This window comes from Globicephala melas, chromosome 7 (genome assembly GCF_963455315.2).
Source record: "Globicephala melas chromosome 7, mGloMel1.2, whole genome shotgun sequence".
Classification (NCBI taxonomy): domain Eukaryota; kingdom Metazoa; phylum Chordata; class Mammalia; order Artiodactyla; family Delphinidae; genus Globicephala; species Globicephala melas.
Genome location: NC_083320.1, coordinates 62308285 through 62316576, shown reverse-complemented (window position 1 = coordinate 62316576; position 8292 = coordinate 62308285). Strand labels below are relative to the sequence as shown.

At 38.3% G+C, this 8292-nt stretch overlaps 1 protein-coding gene across 5 annotated transcripts in view; it reads left to right on the top strand.

Moving 5' to 3' along the window:
• The first annotated feature begins 533 nt into the window (after window positions 1-533).
• PPIG (peptidylprolyl isomerase G) overlaps window positions 534-8292 on the top strand; it is a 44410-nt gene continuing 36651 nt past the window's right edge. For 2 of the 5 annotated variants that reach the window (XM_030852409.2, XM_060302283.1), the window contains exon 1: window positions 534-664. The gene's annotated coding sequence lies outside the window, so the exon portion shown is untranslated. Of the gene's footprint in view, window positions 665-942; window positions 1068-8292 lie in introns of those variants that run through there. The other 3 variants (XM_030852412.2, XM_060302282.2, XM_060302284.2) reach the window with 3 other exon arrangements.

The following is an 8292-nucleotide window of genomic DNA, read 5'->3' as shown; positions in this document are numbered from 1 at the left end:
GTGGTCTCCCCTGGAGAACTGGATTTGCAGTCAAAGCCTTGCTCTGGTATTTAGGAACAGTGTGTCTGGGAGGGAGGCACTTATTTTCCCTGAGCCTCAATTTCTTTACCTGTGAAACAAGGATAATAATCTGTATCATGGGGCTGCTGTGAGAATATTTAAAAACGACAACAAAGAGCGTCAATGCCCTTTATAATTTCCTCCTTTTGTCACATAGCACTTTGTTCATCTGTTTTTTAGAACTTGTGTCATAGCGTTAACTGGAAGCTGACCTGGAAGCTCCTTGAAGGTAGGGTCTCCTTCCCAGTAACCTGGCAGAGGATCAATAAATGTTTATTAAGTGAAGCACTTCATTTCACGAACGACATGGCGGTTACAAACGCTCTCAATCAACTCACACAGAAAGCATTAAATTACCTATAAACCAGGCATTTAACAGACACAAAAATCCTAGAACTCCGGGGAGGGTGAGATGACGCGAGCGACGGATCACCCGAAGATGAGGTCCGCCGCGCCGTGACGTACTTCCGGCGCGACGCTTTCCCTCCACGCCGGGACTGGGGGGAGGGAGGCGGTCATTGGCCTTAGCGCCTTTTCTGGCGGCGGTAGATTTGAAGCGATTTAAAGGAGTGGACCCCGGGAAGAGGAGAGTGTACTAGTGCAAGTAGGTGGCGCGGGGCCCGTGTTGTTTCGGTGGCGTCCTTTGCAGCAGTGCCGGGGTACGAGAGCGGGAAGGGCCCGAGGAGAGGGGCGGAGCCGACGCGATAGGCCCAGACCGACTTTACCGTCTTCCCCTCGAGGTATCGGGGCTGCCAGGTGCCAGAGGCGGCCCCCAAGGATCGTGACGCTAGCTTTGCAGCTCTTGCGGCCTTCTAACCGGGCCTCACGGGCCTGGGAAACGGCCTTCCCCCTGCCCGCCCCCGCCCTCTCCGCTCGGGCGCACACCTCCCTCCCTGACGCATTTTGCCGCACAAGCTGTAATATGGCGGCAGCGATGGTGGCCTGAACTCTAGGGAGCCGGGGTGATGTTGATGCTTCAAAATCGTAAGACTAAGCACGAATGCGGGGTAGGTGGGAGGACAGGTGGGGAAGTGGGACGCGTTACCTGCCGTCCTGTCAGATTAGGGTTGGAGAGTGGCAGGCGAGGAGCCAGGATCTCAGGGTTTAAGATTAGGCTAGGCTTTCCCCGTACTCCGACCTTTTCCTCTCACAGCCGGTTATCGTGCGTGGTGAAGTGACACAGGCCACTTAGTTCTCCTGAAACTCAAATCCAGGCTCTTCCCTTCTCATCCCAGAGCTGACTCCAAGTTCTCCCACGGTTCCGAGGAGCTGTGAGCAGTGCAGGCCTTTTTGGAGGAGATAGTTACTGTTTTGGAGGAGGGTGATGGCTTCGGAGCTCCATATGCCTTGGGGGAAGTGTGCGAATTTGCTTCGTCTTTAGTCTTTTAAGGTGTTGAATCGAGGTCTGCGGGAATGGAAAACTCAGTCGTTTTGGAAATGTTACAAAAGCACCATTTTGTGCATTGATTTTAATTTCTTCCCACAACAGTACTTTATGCAGGACCAAGTTTTTGCAATGGTGATCAGAAATACAACCAAGGAACAATTAAGTGTTTTGGAAATTAGGGGGTACGTTAATTTTCAGTAGCTTAAAACCAGATAGAAAAGTATGTGAGTGAGTCTTTGGATTACCGTTTGGCAAAGAATGGCCAGTAATTTCCCGGTTTGTATAGACGATGGAGAGGGGGTGCGTAAACATTTTCTGAAATCGAGGTATAAAATCCAGAAAAGGCACAGATATCTAGAATGGCTGTTTCTCTCATTCATATTTTTTATGCATCTGAAAATTTACCCATTTTATCTTCCGCTCCTCCTTTTTTTAGTTTAACCATTTGAGATGGGATTATTTCTATGAGAAATTACATACTTCGGTTTTAAACAGAGCTCATTTTACATTAACGTTTTCTAATTTATGATTCAGGATTGTTGGTGTCCTGAGATCCTAATGGGTCTTGTCTTGTAGTAGGATTCTGTGCTTTTTTCGTTTTGTTTTTTAACTTTGTTTACCTTTTTAAGGTTTTTGTCTTTGCAGACTCTTGTCTTCCCCTGTTGTCGGGGGTGTACAAGTATACAAACTTCCTAGGTCAGAAACTTTGAATTTGTTTCTGGCCCAGCCATCTTTCTGAACCTCAGTTTTATTTCATCTATAAAATGATATTTGATTTCAGACTGTCGTCAGCTGTGGGCTTCAAACATAAATATTCAAGGTTGCTAAAATTCTGTGTAAAAGAACTCCGCAGTTCTCGAATGAGTGAAGTGAAGAGCATACATTACATTTATTGTGACTTGTTAAAGGCCTTTGATTTTTCGTGCTTGTTATTGTGGTCTTGCAGTATCGGTGGCCTCTAAGTAAAGTCTTTGTCCTTTTGATATTTTGCATATTTTAAATTAGATTTCCTATCAGGCAGCATCCATTCTCTATGCAAAGGGAAATTGGTAGCCTTCATAGTAGGATGAACTAGTTCTATTAGTTATCAGGACACCATCTACAATTAATTCTTCAAATGTTGCTCTTTTAAGAAATACGTGTTGATGTTTTCCCTTGTTTTTTTTTTTTTTTTTTTTTTTTTTTTTTTTGCGGTACGCGGGCCTCTCACTGTTGTGGCCTCTCCCGTTGCGGAGCACAGGCTCCGGACGCGCAGGCTCAGCGGCCATGGCTCACGGGCCCAGCCGCTCCGCGGCATGGGGGATCTTCCCGGACCGGGGCACGAACCTGTGTCCCTGCATCGGCAGGCGGACTCTCAACCACTGCGCCACCAGGGAAGCCCTCCCTTGTTTTATTTGTAGGATATTTCAACAGAATTATAATGTATTTATTTTCTGTATCCTGATGTACTAAGGTGTCTTACTTGTTCTATGTAGTTGGAATCCATAGATAATTAATTCAAGTGATTTGAAGAGTTTGTTGCAAATCTCACTGCTACGTAGTGGTATTCTTTTTTTTTCTTTAATATTAGCACCAAGTTTCAGTTTTCATTTGATTAAGTGTCAATAGTTTTGACCTGGTTTAATGCATATATGGTCTCCATAAGAACTCAGTATATTTTTATTTCCGTAAGGCAAATCTTGCATCTTGAAATTTACTACAGGCAGTATTATAGATACTCAGAGAAAACTGCTGTAACTGGGACTGTGTACTCTTAGTGCCAGACAGGAAATCTTTTGCACTTTGTTTTAGTTTGAGTAGTGGCTTAAAATGATTACCAACTTGTTCTTGAAATTTAAATACATCATACTTATAAGTATAGATATCAATTTTTGGTAGTAAAATGGTTATTTTTAAAACATGAATGATTCCTTAACTTACTGATTTTTAACTTGCATGAAGCCTGGTGGTTTATATATTAAGCTACTGTTAATTATGCATAAAGTTTAGCTTAAGGTTTATTCATAATTAAATCATTGCATTGTGGTCATATGGCGAAAAGTAAAATTATGTAAGCCATTATCTGGAATATTTGTGAATAAGCTAGTTTCTACAGTGAAGCTGTAGTCTTAACCAGAAAACTCTTGCTTTTTTTTCCGCTTGTGACTTTGAGCCAGTCACTTCAGCTCTCTAATCCTCTTGTTGTCGGTGTATAAAATCAGAAGATTGGACCAGATTATCTATTTCCTTCAAACTTCAAAAGTGTAATTTTTTATTTAGGAGTTACTGGATTGAATAACATTGCTAGTATGGTGTGATTCTATCTCTGAAGACAGTGGGATAAATTTATCATTATAAGAGTTTAGATAATTGCAGGTAAAATATTAATATTAGGAGAGATTTCCCAGTTAGTATATGCTTTTTAGTTTGATACTAACATAGTTGTACTATGTTTTTATGTCTCTCGGATTGTATGTGCAAAAAGTTATTTAACACCGAACTTGGCAACATTACAGCTTTTCTCTTTAAGTTTTCTGAAGGATTTAAGAATTTAGTAAGTGCCTATACACTGTTAATTATGTTTTTACCAGGGCCGAGGTTTGTGACTGTCAGAGACACTAAGGGAAGGGGAACTGTGCAGAAGATCATAGTTGCCTTTTTCTGACACCTCAGAACGTTAACTTGTTTGTACTTAATTCGCTAGCAATCTGGCATTCGTAAACGTATTTATATGTTTTTTAAGCAATCCTTTTTTTTTTTTTTTTGCTGTACGTGGGCCTCTCACTGTTGTGGCCTCTCCCATTGCGGAGCAGAGGCTCCGGACGCGCAGGCTCAGCGGCCATGGCTCACGGGCCCAGCCGCTCCGCGGCATGTGGGATCTTCCAGGACCGGGTCACGAACCCGTGTCCCCTGCATCGGCCGGCGGACTCCCAACCACTGCGCCACCAGGGAGGCCCTAAGCAATCCATTTTTATTTCTCATTTGATCTCTGTGAATTACATTAAGGTAGGGTAAAGAATGAATGTAAAATGTGAATGTTAGATTGCCATCTTTGAAAGTAATCTTCAAGATCTGCTATAGTTTTAGTTAAACTTAATATGATTGCACTTAGAGGTGGAAGACTTATATGAAAATTGTTACCTTTTTATTAAACTTAAGCAAATGAGAACTTCCCATCTTTGTTTCTTGGTTTTGAACTGAAGATGTTCTCTCTTATAGTGGATTCTGTTTAAAGAAAAAGAAAAGAAAATAGACACTTAATAGAATGCAGCCCTAGAAGGCAGATCTAGAAAACAGGCTCTATTTCAACTGTGGAATAGGCCGAGAAGATTTACTAACTACACATACGTATTAGCGATACCCCAGGTGAGAAGCAGTACATATGGGAGAAAAGGTACTGAGTAAGAGTCAGCTTCTGCTCATGCCTTAACTCGCATTCTCTTTGGTAATGTAGTCCTGGGCCAGACATTATGCTTGGTGTTGAAGATATAAAGGATCTGAGTTCAAGGAGTTTACAGACAAGTTTATGATAATGAAAATAAAATTGAACAAATGAGAATCATTTGAACTTTAGAGAGTTGGGGTGAAATTCCCAGAGTGTACTTTGGCTATGTTAAATTTTTAAGGACACTTAGGAATTAGCCAAGGGAATCAGAAATGTCAAAGACCCGCTTGTCATCTTAATAGTTAAAAGTATTTACTGTCTCCTTTTTCAAGACCAAATGCTATGCTGACTCCCTCATACTGTGTGAAACTTCCAGGTAATTCTTTGAATGTAATAAAGTCACTGCATTATTTATTGCCTAATTACAAATACCATGTTCTTTACTATATATTTTAATAATTAGTTGCCTGTGTCCTTCTGCTGCCCCCCCAGTCCTTCATGTTACTTTAGGGTGAATATGGAAATTATTTTATGTATGAAACTACAAGATTAAACTTTTTACTTATGAATTTGTTACATCTCTCTGATATTTTTATGAAATACATTTGTTGCAGAAGTTTATACATCCTGGCATTTAATATTTTGAAATTTTGTTACATTATATATTGTTGACACACAAAAATGACTGATAGTGTTGATAAACATTTAAAACAACATATTGTAATTCTATCTGGTTAGAAGAAAGTGGAAGAATGTATATAAAAGTGTTAAAAGTCAGTATTTCATGCATTTTTGTGTACTCTTTTTTCAGTGAGCTTATTAACTTTGCTGATTATCTTTAAAAGTATTTTCATTATAAATAAAGTAGATGATATTAAGTATGAAATACTTAGAGAGTCAGGCAGGTGAGGTGAATGCAAGAGGTCAAGTAGATGATAAATGGTAATGGCTAACATGCAATAGTGGAAACTAGGTCGAACTGGAACATATATACCTCATCTAAAGGGGCACACTATGCTAATTGCTGTACAGGAGTGGGGCATGTTGCTACATATGGTGATTTTTTTTTAAAGAAAAATTTATATCTGCATTTTATAAAACAGCTGCAACTCATTTAGATTAAACAACTTTGCAGTGAACAGTTCGCCTGCAGACTACTGCTCTGAAAGCTGTCTTTATGTACTATCCTTAGGAAATTCATGACTTACTTTATTGAAAATTGCATAGACTTGAAAATTGCATAGGCTTGACTTTTTTCCCTGAATTGTATTTTTGATCTCTCAGTATTTTCTCTTCACTCTTTCTTGAAAAAAAAAAGGAAAGAAAAATTGACCAGATATTTGTCTTATGTTTGATTTTAGATATTGTAATACCAGGAAATAATAAAGAGGAAATACTGTGTCCTGCTTCTGATTAGATAAAATTTGATTTCAGTAATGTTAGAGACATAGCATTGAGCCATCTTTTGTGTCACCATTGTTCTTCATTAGCTACTAATATTAGAACATTTACATACTCAAGATATTTGTACAGTGCTTTTAATAATAATATGGTGTCTTTCATCTTTCTTAAACTTAAGGCATATTTGATTTGTTATTTCAAGCAACCATTTAAATCTATTTCTATGAAAAGTACAGTATCCCCACATGGTATAACATAAATATATATTATAACCACACGCAGACATGTATATTATAATCTTAGAAAATTATATGTACATTTTCTATTCTATTATGAATTTTTTATTATTAGCAGCAGTTATGTTTGTTAAAGAAAGTAGAAAGAAGTACAGTGAGGCAAAAACACTCTCCAGTCTTAAAACCAAACACCGTAGTGATTATTTCCTTTCAATCTTCCTTTTTTTTTTTTTTTTTTTGGCTGCGTTGGATCTTCCTTGCTGTGCACGGGCTTTTCTCTAGTTGCAGCGAGTGGGGGCTACCCTTTGATGTGCTGCGCAGGCTTCTCATTGTGGTGGCTTCTCTTGTTGCGGAGCACAGGCTCTGGGTGCGCGGGCTTCAGTAGTTGTGGCTCGTGGCCTCTAGAGCTTAGGCTCAGGAGTTGTGGTTCACGGGCTTAGTTGTTCCACAGCATGTGGGATCTTCCCGGACCAGAGCTCGAACCCATGTCCCCTGAATTGGCAGGCGGATTCTGAACCACTGTGCCGCCAGGGAAGTCCTCCTTTCAATTTTTTTTTTCTTTTTGTAAATCTTTGAATTTCAGGGTTAGGAGTAGTTTATAATTATTATAATAATAATATTGCATATACTGTTTTATATCTTGATTATTTTTAACAAATTATGAGCATTTTCCAAATTATTAATCTTTGTAAGCATTGCTTCCATAACTATGATATTTTGTTCAACTAGAGACCATAATGTAACCATTTGTCATAATATTGAATAGATTACTTGTGATAGTATATTACTGAAAGGAGCAGTAAGATGGCCAACTTTATACATGAAGGCTTTCTAAATTTAAGATAGTTCCTTACAGTAGATTCCTAGCAATTGGATTTTTTAAGGTATAAACCAGTTTAAGGTATAAAAACTTAAGAGGTTTACATATGTTTCCAGAGGAGTTGCTTACTGTATTGGGAATTATTCTTTTAAAATATCTTTGCTATTTTAATAGGCAGAAAATTATCTCATTAGTATTTCTTTAAAAATACTTTTCCTGCTTATAAAATTAGTACCTGTTTGTTGAAGAAAATTTGGAAAACAGAAATACATAAATATTACCCTTAAATTCATGGCTCAGGTATTATCAAGGTTAATATTTTGGTGTAAATCCTTTTTTTTTTAAGATGTAATTGACATATAACTTTATATTTGTTTCAGATGTACAGCATGCTCACTTATTAAATGTATACATTGCAAAATGATCACAGTAAGTCTAGTTAACATTCATCACCTCACATACTTACAAAATTTTTTTTCTTGTGATGAGAAGATTGTCTATTTAGCAACTTTCAAATATGCAGCACGATATTACTAGCCATGCTGTACATTACATTCTCAGTACTTTATATGTTCAGGTTTTGGATTTTTTTTAAGATTCCATGTGTAAGTGAGATTGTACAGTATTTGTCTTTCTCTGTCTGACTTATTTCACTTAACATAATGCCCCCAAGGCCCATCCATGTTGTCACAAGTGGGAGGATATTTTTCTTTTTTGTGACTGAATAATACTCCCTCTGTGTATGTGTGTGTGTCACACATTTGGAGTTTGTTTTCAAGAACATAGTAAATAGGAAATCAACTATAACTGTAAACAATTCAATATGTTTTGGGCAGTGCTATCTATACTATACTCATTTTGTAAGAATAAAAATCTCTACCTGAGATATGTGGCTAAACAAATAACTTTAGAAGGTTTTTTTTGGAGGAAAATAAATAAATCACTAAACTTCCTCTTCTCTTCTTCTACCCTCAAAAGTAGAGAATTTAAGAAGGCCTGTAAAAGTTATTTAGAAGATAAAAGA